The 12,982-nt window shown below is 47.3% G+C and overlaps 1 protein-coding gene across 6 annotated transcripts in view; it reads left to right on the top strand.

Annotated features, from left to right (window-relative positions):
• The window catches only part of LOC144791525 (uncharacterized), an 826,098-nt gene that overhangs the window by 762,401 nt on the left and 50,715 nt on the right, over positions 1-12,982 (top strand). The window lies entirely within an intron of this gene.

Here is a 12,982-nt window from a genome sequence, read left to right as displayed (position 1 = left end):
GTGGAAGTGGAGTAGCCCAGCTAGGTCCCATTGTAGTGGGAGGGGTGTAGGGGCTCACGTCCTGTCTCAGTGGAGAAGGAGTGAGTGTGAGGCTGTGTGTCCCAAGGTGCCCGAAAACCAGTCCCAGAGCCTGGGTGGTTCTTTAAGGGAACACCAGGTGGGGAGCCTAGGCTGTCCTGATGGACTGCCCGTTGAGGGGGATCCCCTAGTGTCTGGTGAACTGGGAGTGTCTGTAAGCAGGCCTCCATTAGTTCTGGTGTCTGGCAGTGCCGCTCCTAAGTGGAGGGTACAGAAGTCCAGGCTGAGGTGTGAGAGGGGGAAAGAGTCCCCAGTGTAAGAACCAGTGTGTTCAGGGGCCAGCCAGAAGGGCTGCGTCACCAGTGAATGACCATGGTGGCACAACGTCTGTCCTGGGGGATCTTGGCGCACTGTCAGATGGACAGGGGTCGGGTGATCTGCGCCAGGCAGACTATCACACAACACATGAGTTATGTGTTACCCTCAGGGGGGCATGCATGCTCCCAAGGAAGTCCTGGTGCTCTGGCAAGTGTTCAAACGCAGGGTTTGGTCCCTGGGTTGGGGAGCCAGGTTCAGGTATTGTCTGACCTGGAGGAAGGAGCATCTGTAATCAGTGTCCTGACCGAGGTAGCTTCCTGGGGTACCACTCCAGTTGGGAGGGTACAGTGCTCTGGAAGGGGGTACAGAGGGAGGGAGTCCTCGCCTCTGACCTGGTGCAGCCTGAGGGTTTAGACCCTAGGTTGGAGGGCCAGGTTCAGGGTGCCCCCCCTGACCTGGAAGCCCAGTTGCAGGATAGAACCCCTGAACTGGGGCGAATAGTGCAGGACACCTGCCACAGGTGCCCTGACAATTCTGGAAGGGGGTACCGCTCTAGGTGGGAGGGTACAGAGCCCCAAGGAGGAGGACCGGGTGTGGGAGAACCCACCCAGTCTCTTGTCCAGCTGTCGGGGACTGCCCCCCACTCTCTGATGCCACAGAGGTTTGAGAGCCCTGAGAGGCATAAGGCTTGGGTCTCATCCTTGACTACTGTCAGTGGCCAATGTGACTTGCTGTCTGTCTGTTGGGACACAACTGTGAGCAAGTTAAAGTTAGATGCTGCACAGGTGGTGTCCACAGGTGAAGAGAATGGTTCCCCATGGATTAGCATGGTGGACCCTAAGAGTATGGAAAAAGAGATTCCAATAGATTCAGATTGGCGTAGAACTGGAGTATGCCCCTACAGTTGCAGGCCAGGTCCAGGTTCTATCGCCCAAAGCAGGGAAGCCCATCAAGGTAGTGATTGGTCTACCCTGTGTTTTGGCTGGTAGGGGGTTGTGTTGGAATTGGCTCCTTTGGCAGGGTCATCCCTGAACTTTTTGCCTTCCTCCTATATTTGTTCTGACCTGTTGTTGGCTGTTTTAGGACTCTGGGCACTTTACCACTGCTGATCAGTGCTGAAGTGCATATGCTCTCCCTATTGTAAATTGATGTATGGATTAGTGATTCTATGATTGGCTGCTTTGGTTTACCTGTCAGACCCACATGCACCAGGAGTGCCCAGGGCAGGTAATCCAAATGCTACTAGTGGGCTTGCAGCACCAGTTGTGCCACCCACATAAGCAGCCTGTAAAAGTGTGTCTATGGCCTGCCATTGAAGAGCCTGTGTGCAGTCTGGTACTGCCATGCTGACTAGGTAAGTGCACCCACTTGCCAGTCCCTAAACCTTCCCTTTTTCTTCATATCAGACACCCCTGTGGTAGGCCCAAGGGCAGGGTGCATTGTACGTATAAGGTAGGACAAGCCCTGATGTGTGTGGCATGTCCTAATAGTGAATTACAGCCATTTTCGTTTTTCACTATTGCAAGGCTGCCTATTCCCTATAGGCCAGAATGGGCAGTTAGATTATTACATTTTATAATCCTAACTGACTCAGGGAACATGGTGGAATTTGTGTTTAGTATGCCTGAACGCTGAATGATAAAATATATATTTTAGTGAAGTTGGTTTTAACATTCTGTGTTTGAAAATACCACTTTTAGAAAGTAGGTATTTTCTTGTCTAACTATCCAAGCCTGCCTCTGCTAGGTTGTGTATTCCTTGTCTGTAGTTTGAGTGACAGGGCTGGGGGATTCAAGGAGACAGGGTGTGTCAGCCCAGGGGTGAATAGAGAGATCTGCTTCTAGATGGGAGGGAAGAGTTGCACCTGGGACTGAATATTACTGTGCCTTCCCTCCACAATGCTGGCTCCACCTCCTGTGGTGCGTCTGATGTCTCTGCCCTGCACTGTGAAAGGAAAGAGGGAATGAAACACAGAAGGGTACGCAGTTCCTAGCGAACACTGTAGGTCGACGTTTCATGGGTGTGTAGTGTGTCACACACTACGAGGCAGGAGGAAATGTCCTCATTTTGGAAAAAGGACCCCAACACACCCCCCAGTAGAGGGGTGTCTTGCTTCTTCATCGGGTCTGCTCCGTATCGGGTCGGCGCTGCAATACCCGATTGGCGCCCTTGACAGGGCCTTTAGGCGGAGATCTTCATTTCCTTTGCCGTAAGGTGCAGTGCGTGTGAGGGCCCTGGTGAGTGTAGATGTGAGGTTAAAACAGGAAATAGTGGTCCACCCAGAACTATTGTAGTGATTGTGACCACTATCCTGATTAAAAACGTGAAAAAGTAACGCACCCCTGTTATAAGGTCACAGGATTGTGTGTATTAAAGTCGGGTCAACATGTTTCTCGCCATGTTTCTATTAGAAGGCAATTCTTCAGGACCTAATAGAGATCTATCCACACTTTTTGGTGGTGGTACACATTTAATTAATATAGTGACCACCCTTACAGCACCCTAAAAAGTGATACCTGTAGATCAATGAAGTCAACCTGTAGGGAAATAAAAACATAAGGTACAGCAAGATAAGATATCGTATGAACCAATTTCATATGTTTAGTGTTCTAAATTAGTGATTAAAAGGCATACATCACACTCGGTGGTAGTGATCATGCACAGCGATGAATAATAATAATTATAATAATAAGGAGGAGCATTGTGTATGGTAATAGAGCGCTCCTAACGTCCTGGCAAACTCACCCAATCTGGGTCAAAGGGATGGTACACCGGTGGCCGGGGAGGCTCTACCACTTGTGAAGTTCAGTGTCCTTAGTTTGGGGGAGAGAACAAGGTAATGTCAAGGATTAACATTACTATTTGCTGAGGGAGCCAATGGTTGGGGGGTTCGTGTGTACCAAAAGTAGAGGATTCAGGTGCTATAAAGACGCCTGAATTACGTAATCCCCAGCAGTCAATATACACAGAGGCTCCACCTGCAACCGCACCACGGCCCAACCAGTAAGGTTAGCCCTGGAGCGCCCACTGGTGAAGCCACAGTGCCCAGAAAGCCAGGAAAGACGCGGTGTCTATTACAACGCGAGTGTGCGTTGATCTGTATACCGTCTGCACGGGCGATCAAGCAATCCATTGGAGAGGTGCCCATACTGCCTCAAAGAATTAGCCTCGCCCTACTCCCCGTGTAGGAAGCTTGGCTAAAAGTCAGTGGTCACAAGGTGGGGACCCTGCATGCAACGGAACAAATGAGTTACTCGTGGGTGCCGCATAAGCCCCCACACAGCGCCCCGGTCCCAGTGAAACTCAGGACCAGCCACTACCAATGCAGTAACCAGTCATCTGTATTTACTTGGATATCTGACGCTCATGTCCGCAGACCTACCCCTGCTCCGCCGGCCCCACTGGTATAATGGGATCTGCAGGTTTTTAATCCATTGGCAGAAGGCCTCACAGCTGGCGCGATCCCCCTTCCACAGAATCAGGATGTCATCAATAAACATTTTCCAAAGGAGCATGTGGGCCTGAAAGGGGTTGTTGGAACCACGAATCTCCCTTTCCTCGAACGCTGCCATGTATAGACATGCCAGGCTCTGTGCAAACGTGCTCCCCATGGAAGTGCCCTGTGTTTGGTGGTACGGCTGGTTGTTGATTTCAAAAACGTTTTCTGTGAGGGCCAAGGCAGCGCACTCAAGAATAAAGGCCACAGGCATCGGGGATGTCCATTCAATCCTGCTCAGGGCTTCTTCAATGACGTCAAGGGTGGCCTTCTGTGGGATGTTAGTATAGAGGGCCTCAACATCCAGGGTAACCAGTAAGTTCACCTCTTCTGGATGTTGCACCCCCTCGAGTAACCGCAGAACATCCAATGTGTCTTTGACAAAGGAGGGAGTATCTCTAACAAGGGGTTGGAGAAAGTAGTCGCAAAACTTATACAAGGGTTCTAGGATCGAGCCTATCCCAGAAACTATCAGTCTCCCAGGTACCGGTGTTTTGCCCTTATGAACTTTGGGGAGTGTGTAGAAGTATGGAATTTTAGGGTATGACATATTCAAAAACGAGGCTTCTTTCTTAGATATCCAGCCCTCAGTTTCTGCTGTAAAGACCATGGTCAGGATGGTGCCCTGCACTGTGAAAGGAAAATATGGAGTCATGTAAACAGAGTGCTCCAGGACTGACCAGAACTGGTTTGGACTAGGCAAAGGCCCCTCTGCCCTCAGAGGACAAAGGATTTTGGGGGATAAGAATTGGGATCCTGATCACAAGAAATTAGATCACTTTTGGACAAGAAAAAGAAACCTTTGCGGAGGAGAGGAACCTGAAGAAACTGAGGAGAGACTATCCCTAAGCTGAACTGCTGCATGGGGATTGGCCTGAAGTGTTCGCCTGACTGCCAAAGAAAGGAGAAAGGACTTTGTGTGCACTTTATTCAAGTTATAAAGGATCTCCAAGGGCATGAGAGAAGAGCTTGCCTCCTGCTGAAGTCTCAGGGACAACAGACGTCAACCCCGGGCTCCCCAAGAGTTCTTTGGAAGTGCCTGCTGCTGTTTTGTCCTTCTGAGGGACTGTGTGTCGCAAAGAGCTGGAAGCGTGACTCAAGAGGGAGAAGCATGTGGCCGTCGCAGCCGTCGCCTTTTGGATGACGCCTCTGTAGCGGTCGCATTGCACCGCATCAAGAGAAGCGTCTCGCAACAAGGAAGAAGTTTGACGCCGTCACAGCGGCTGCCGTTGCATCCTTGATGTCGCCGCTGTAGCTGTCGCATTGCACCGCATCAAGAGAAGCGTCTCGCAACAAGGAAGAAGCGTGTCGCCGTCACAGCTGCTGCCGTCGTATCATGGATGTCGCCATTGTAGCTGTTGCATAGCACCACATCGAGAAAAGCGCCTAGCATCCACGGATAAGCGTGCCGCCGTCGGAGCTGCTGCCGCATCACGGAACAAGGGTGTCGCCACTGCAGTTGTCCCATCGAGCGGATGCGTCTCGCAAAGTAACAGAAGCGTGCCACATCAGGAAGAACTTGAAGTCTTTATTTCTTTGCAGCGGATCTTTGTCGCATCTCCATCCCTGCAACACTTTTGTTGTAGAAGCGTGACGCATCGTAAGGTACATTGACTCAAAGTGTCGCATTTTAAGATCTAACGAGAACTAAGCTAAACCTACCATTTTAAGTACAGTATTGTGGATGTTTGTGGTCTAGTGTTAAATCTGTATAAAAATACTTATTTTTATACTACAACTTGTGTGGTGTCCATCTGTAGTGTTGTCACTTGATTACTGTACGTGTTCACAAATGCTTTACACACTGCCTCTGAGATAAGCCTGTCTGCTCATGCCAAGCTACCAAGAGGATGAGCAGGTTTTATTTTAGGAGTGTACCCCCTTACCCTGACTAAAGGCAAGGGTCCCTATTTGTCACAAGTACCTACCTGTGCCAACTAGAGACCCCCACATCTAACAATATCCCTCTGTATAGAAGCATTCTATTTGTACTATAGATATGTACTTATATATGTATTGCTTTGTATATCTAGGCAGGGCTAGGATTAAAAATATCGATAAGGAAATAGTGGCAGAAGGGGTAATACACCATTTGGACCAAAACAAGGTAGACATACCACCCACTGACTTCAGGCCTCAAAATGAACATCAATCTATGGCACTTCCCTTCTCAACTAGGGTTGCGACAGTTAGAGACGCAATTTACAATACCCCCCAAAGGCGATGAATTCCAGCCATAATATTCTTTCCTGGAATGTCGCAGGTTTGGCAAATAAAGTGACTCACCAACCATGGCTAGACGTAGTTACCCAGTACAATATTCTCTGTTTCCATGAAACCTGGTCTATAGAGGAAATACATATACTTGGGTGTCAGACCTTTCATACACCTGCAGTAGCAAGCTCCCAGGGGAGAAACAAAGGGGGCTTTTGTATTTATGTCTCTACAACAGGGGGGATTAAAGTACATAGATACGACCACCAAGTTTTATCAAATCCTAACAATTAGCTGGGGTCAAGTAAAGCATATGATTTTAATAAATTTTTATAATAACGTGCCAACAAACACTTTGGAAAAAGTAATTAATAAATTGATGCATAGTGTTACCATTCTTAAAGACCAGATTGTAGGGGAGATGGAGATGGCCTTGTTCTGGGTGGGTGATTTTAATTGTACTATCTGTCCCTATAGTTCGACAGGCATTTGCGGCCTAGGCGAAGAAAAGGAGGACGATCCTACCCATTTCATACATTCCAAACTTGGTAACACGTTGAACAGCATGATTTTTTATTTTAATTTGGCTTTTGTTAATGAGTTATGCACCCCATCTATCCCGTTCCGCCCAACCTTTCACGGGAGGGGGTGTAACTCAACAATAGATTTTACTCTTATATCCACCACATACGCACGGTTAGTATCCTCATGGGAAACACTTGATGCTGTTTTTAGTGATCATTACCCAATTTCCTTTAACGTAAAAATTGCAGGGTGTCAACACACTTTGGGGGACGAATCCTTTTACCAATCGAAGATTAACCAAGCAAACCAGAAATGGATATACCATCAAATGGGATAAGGTGGAATCCGTGGGACTTTTGAAAAACTTAGTAACCACAACCCACGAACCGAGGAGCCCTTAAAAGTTTTGGGATCTTTTTTAAATATTTAAGCTGTGTTAAAAAGGCTACTGACTAGAGAATACAGATCAGACTCAAATCGACCTAATGGCTGGTTTGATAACAACTGTACAAAAGCACTTAAAATGTTAAAAGAGGCATTGCACGTAACTCCCAGGTCTCCTATGGTGATTCGCCAAGCCAGAAAGCTGTACCAGACAGCCGTTAAAACTAGGAAAGTATTATTGAAGAAAGAGGCCTGGTCGGCTCTGATCGCACCCTCAAACAGCAAGGATATGACCGCTTTTTGGAAGGCGGTTAACACATCATATTTGCAGAATAATAAGACAGACACTATAGACATAGCTATCAACGGGGAAACTTGGGTGAATCACTTTAAACATCTTTAGGACAACGTGAACACCCTCCACCTCCCTTTTACTTATTCCAAGCCTTCTCCTAATGCTATGAGCTCCAAAACAAACAACAACAAAACCATTTTCTAAAGCCTTCCACTTTCTATCCCTTTACTATGCTTTTCAATCCAAATAACTGACTAACATATCCACCACTCAAATTACTTTCATGTTTCACAATACTAATTCACCATTAATCTTTTATGGGTTCAGGAGTAATAACGTGCTACTCGCCGAAAAAACGGTTCAACATCCCATCAGGGGTAGCAAGTGCTATATAAATGCAAACCTTTTTCCCTCTTCTATCCCTCCACTAACTTTCACAATCCAAATACCCGACTAACATATCCACCACTCCAATTACCTTCATAGTTCACTATACTAATTCACCACTAATCCTTTATGGGTTCCAGAGTAGCGTGCTACTCGCCAAAGAAGCACTTCAACACCCCATCAGGGGTGGCAAGTGCTATATAAATGCAAACCTTTTTCTCTCTTCTATCCCTCCACTATCCTTCTGAATCCAAAACACTGACTAACATATCCACCACTCAAATTACTTTCGTATTTCACTATACTAATTCACCACTAATCCTTAATGGGTTCCGGAGTAGCAAGCTACCCGCCAAAAAAGCGATTCAACTCCTCATTGGGGTACTAGGCACTATAAAAATACAATTACAGGTTCTCGGAGTATGCACTTTATGGGGATTCTCTTACTGTTTCTGTTGTTGACAGCTCCATGGTTGACCAGCCTTCGTGCTGGTGGGTCCATATACACTTATTGTATTAAACATGAATTTAGTTGTTTTTGTGAGCCTTATTTTTATGATTCTTTTTTATCTATAGATTTCCCCCTGTGTTGTCCTCCCCCCCTTACCTCCTTGGGTTGGTTTTTATCTTCATTTTACCCTGAAGGTGTGATTGTCTACTGGGTCTTCCACCGAAACGCATGTAAGCCCTTACCAGAAGTGGACCCAAAGACCTTGGAAGTTAATCACTCAAGACAACTGGACCAGCTGAATACAATATGTGTTGTATAGAAAATTGTGGGCCATATGTATCAAAATAGGTTTTTGCGATTTTATGCAAATCTCATTTTGAGAATCGCAAAACCAGATGTAAATAAAAGATCGTAAAATTTTTGTGAGTCCCAGAAATTTGCAGAATAATAATGTGAATACTTATTGTGCGATTCCTTATTTGCGAAATCGCAAATAAGGAATCGCAATTTAGAGAATCAGCAATTCAGGTGCAGCTTGATGACATCACAACCAGGAAGTGTGACTGCCCATGCTGCACCTGATTGCCAGAAGCTGAGTGAGAGGTTGGGAGGAGAGGGAGAGAATTGTGCACTGCAACTGAGAGAAGGAGAAATGGATTCCCAGGATAAAAGCAGCAAGAGGAGAATGTCAGAAAGAGGAAGCAGAAGTTCAGTGAGAGGGAGCTGGAGGTGCTCACACAGGAAATGGCACTCAGCCATGAGCTCCTGTTTGGGAAGAAATCCCTACGTTTGCCAAAGGCACGTAAGAGCAAAATCTGGCTTGAAATCCAGGAGAAGGTGAATGCCATCGGCGTGACCCACCGCACTGTGGAGGACCTCCGCAAAAGGTGGTACGACATGCGCCAAATATCAAAGGAAAAGGTGGAAACAAGGTTGGCAGAGGCTGGTGGTGGAACATCCACTACAACTGAGTCTATGCCCCTTGAGGAGTTGGTGGAGGGCACCCTTCAGCCTGAGAGTGTCAGTGGTGTGGCTGACCTGGACAGCTCCGACCCCCCCAAACACCAGACAAGGTAAGATGCATGCCATTGCTCCCCTGATACATCACCACCTCACGCACACACTCAGGAAAGACCCAGACACTAAACATGAATGCAGCTCCAGTATATGTTAACAAGCACACCCAGCAATGCATTATGGGAGATGTAGTCACATGCACCAAACAGTGGAGCAGTGAGACACAGCAAGGTAGAATCAGGATGAGTAATTCAGGAAAAGCTAAAAAACAGACAGATAGTACTCATGTAACTCAAAATCTGAGAACTGTATTGCATTACCAAATGCGAGGCAGGACACCAAATTAATGTGTGCATTTACATTCACAGCACTACCTGAAATACAAGAATCAATTGCAGAAGGGGAGGATGCATCCAACACTGAAGACCAGTCAGGACAAGAGGAGCAGGAGGAAGGCAGACCAGCAATCTCTGTGCCATGCAGACAGCGCCTCACAGTGCCACCACTCCCACTGCTGGAGGGAGTTTCACAGGACACAAGTGGAGAAGCACGGCCAGTCCTGGGCCAGCGTCCAGTACAGCACACAGCAAAGTCACCTGTCCATCCTAGTGAAGGAAGTTTTCCCAGGCGCAGGACACAGCCGTCCACCAGCGCAGCTGCCGTAGGTGAAGACACAGGGTTTGCATGGCTTGAAGGCACCTTGGTTAAAGTCCAGTGCCTGCAAGCAAAAGCATTAAGGTCAATACAGTGCCAGTTTGCCGCACACAACCACAACATGACCGAGATGAGGGATGGTTTCATGGGCATGACAGGTGCACTAGAAGGACTGTGTACATAGATGAGGAGAGACAGGGCAGCCAGGCGCAGGGAGAGACAATGTTTCCACAGCCGGCTGGACATGTACACCAAAGCTGTGAACCGCCGGCCTACTGCCATGTCCCTGCGGGCACGTCGCTGTGTTAGCATGCAGCATTAAATGGCTCACTGCTGCCAGGATGTGGCCAAGGGCCTGGTACAGGTCACACATGCCATGGACCAGCTGCGGGCAGCAGCCACAGGTGGCACAGGACCCCTGAGCTCATTGGAGAGTGAGGATAAGTCCAGCAGGAGCAGCATCCCTCCACCTATTCCCCAGGACAGACGGCGGAATGCGTGGCAGGGAAGAACACTCGATGACTCAAGGGAGGGCAGTGGGCACCCTGAGCGAGGGGCAACAGGCCATGCCCGCAGGAGATGAACTAGTATCAGTGGCACATGGCAATGGTTGAGGCAACACATTGCATCTTGACTCATGTATGAGCAACATCCTTGCACTGTAGTTCTAACATGTGCAAGCAGTTGGGACTCACATTAGGTGCACGTCAGGCTGTGTGACAGATATGTTCCTGCACCCAAGGAAATAAAAAACACAGTTTTGCACCAATCTGTAGCATTGTGTCATCATTACTCACCTAGAAATAGTTCTGTGTGATCTCATCTCGTCTCTAGCGCCCGGCAGCTGCCCCAACACCACCGACTGGTCTGCATTGTGGATCTGGCCCCTCCTCATCTGATGAGTCGGAATCTGTGAGCTCCATTAGGGTGCCTTTCTTGGTGGCGATATTGTGTAGCATGGCACGTGACCACGATTTTGCTGCATGTCCCAGGGCTGTACTGTAGCACTCCTACACTCTTATGAAGACAGCGGAAACGGCTCTTAAGGATTCCAAATGTTCTCTAAATGGCACAACGGGTGGCGCTGTGGGCACTGTTATACCTCCGCTCCCCTGCTGTTTCTGGATTCAGGTACGGAGTCAGGATGAAGTCACGTACAGCATACGCACGGTCACCTACAGTGTGACAAGAATTAGGTTAAACACTGTCCTGCTACTTCAGACCTTTACTAATTGTGTATTTGAAAGCCATGTATTTACCTAGCAGGTGGCCCTGATCAAACTCCCCATCTGTGAGTCGTCGGTTTATTCCACTGTGGCGAAAAATGAATGAGTGGTGTGTGCTGCCCGGGTATTTAGCAACAATATCAGTAATGACATGTTTGGCATTGCACACTACCTGTATGTTCAGGAAATAATTGGACTAGCGGTTCCTGAATACATACTCATTCTGTGAGGGGGGAGATTGCGACATAGTTCCCATCTATGCAGTCAATTACATGGGGGAATTGGGCTATCTGGTAGAACTCCTGCTTGGTCTGATCTAGTGCCTGTTGTGTGCTGGGGAATTGGATGTGGTGATGCAGCCTCTGTACCATTGCATCAAGGAAAGCGTGGAAGAAGCGCAACAGTGCACTCTGAGAGACCCCTCCCGCTGTGGCTATCACCTCCTGAAAACTCCCTGATGCCAGTAAGTGCAGTGAGCACAGGACCGGTACATGGGTGGGAATAGTGTGTGCCCTGCGTGTGGGGTGTTCTAGTAGGAGTTTTAGCTCCTCTATTAGGTCCAGGATGCTGTCTGCGTCCAGCCTGTAGTTCACATGGATCTCCTTCTCAGTCCGCTGGAACAGGGTGATGCCTGCCCTGAAGATCCTTTCCTGGCGCCTCCTTCTCTGTGCAGCAGCTCTGATTCGCAGCCTCCTTGCTATCACATACAGCTCAGCCATTGTGAAACCCCCTGTAGAATTGTGGGCCTGTTTACATAGGTTGCACCTGGTTACCACCTGCTCAGAGTTGGTGGTAATTGCGATGTGCTAAATTGCAAATTTTGCAAATTCGTAATTTGCTAAATGAACCTGCATCTCATTTTGCGAATTCACTATTTACGAGCACGTTAGTAGCGAATACCGCAAACGACTTGTCGCTGGTTGCGAGTTCGCAAGTTTATTTGCAGATTCTAGGCCCTGCAAAATTGGTAATCGCTAAATTTACGGAAACCGTTTTTGTACACCGGAACCTTTTCCTACATAGGAACCCTCTGTTTTGCAAACGTAAACACTGTTTTTTTGCAATTTGTGTGTTTACGATTGCAAAACAGCTTCATACATATGGCCCTATGTCTTTTACATGCAATAATATACATTTGATTGTGTTCATTCGCTGTAGGCCATTTTTTCTGTGCATGTATTACTTTTGTATTTTTGATGATTAACATCTTGAGTATTTTTCACTTACATGAAGCTAATTTTGATAATTGATATCTTCTGTGGTCAGTCTTGGGTTTTTAAAAGTGATTTGATTTTAACTGATTTAGGTGTTTGTAGTATGATATGTGTAGTGTGAATGAGAGGTGTTACTATGACTGAAGGCAAGTTGGTGAGTGGGGTGTGGGTAGGAGGTTCCAGAGAGAATGCATTGTGTGATAAATATTGAGATTTTTATATATCAAATTATTGGCTTTCTCACTGAATTTTGGACATTTCTCGGTCGCTTGTATGTTCACCTACCATCAATTGCTACACGATATGTCATTGTCAACAGGGCCTGTTATCTTAATAAAAAAGATTTCAAAAAAAATAATTATTGGTTTTCTATGTGTATGAATATGATGTACAGTTTTCCAGTTATATACTGTGATTATAAAAGGGGGTGGGTGAACACTGCCTCCCACTCCTGCACTCAGTTTGCCCCGATGCATCATAAAAAAAGCAGTGTTATCGGTGTCAGGCTTTAGTTTTTCATCCTTGTTGGTGCAGCCAGTGCTGTGTATCTCTAGACACGTGTTTCAGGACAATTGTCCTTCTTCAGTAGAGAGCACCACTTTTTTCGGGGCTGCTGTAGATGCTGCCCAAAGTCTTCTCAGGTCTTCGTACCACTCGCTGGGCGCAGGTGCATCAACCAGAGCTCGTCAGCTCAAGGGAGCCTTTTCAAACAGGGAGGGGGTGGGCGCACACTGCCTCACATTCCAGCACTCAGTTTGCCTCGATGTATCATAATAAATTCAA

The sequence above is a fragment of the Lissotriton helveticus genome, chromosome 11, assembly GCF_964261635.1.
Source record: "Lissotriton helveticus chromosome 11, aLisHel1.1, whole genome shotgun sequence".
Taxonomy (NCBI): Eukaryota; Metazoa; Chordata; class Amphibia; order Caudata; family Salamandridae; genus Lissotriton; species Lissotriton helveticus.
The sequence above is the reverse complement of the archived record's forward strand: the minus strand, read 5'-3'. Positions and strand labels throughout refer to the sequence as shown.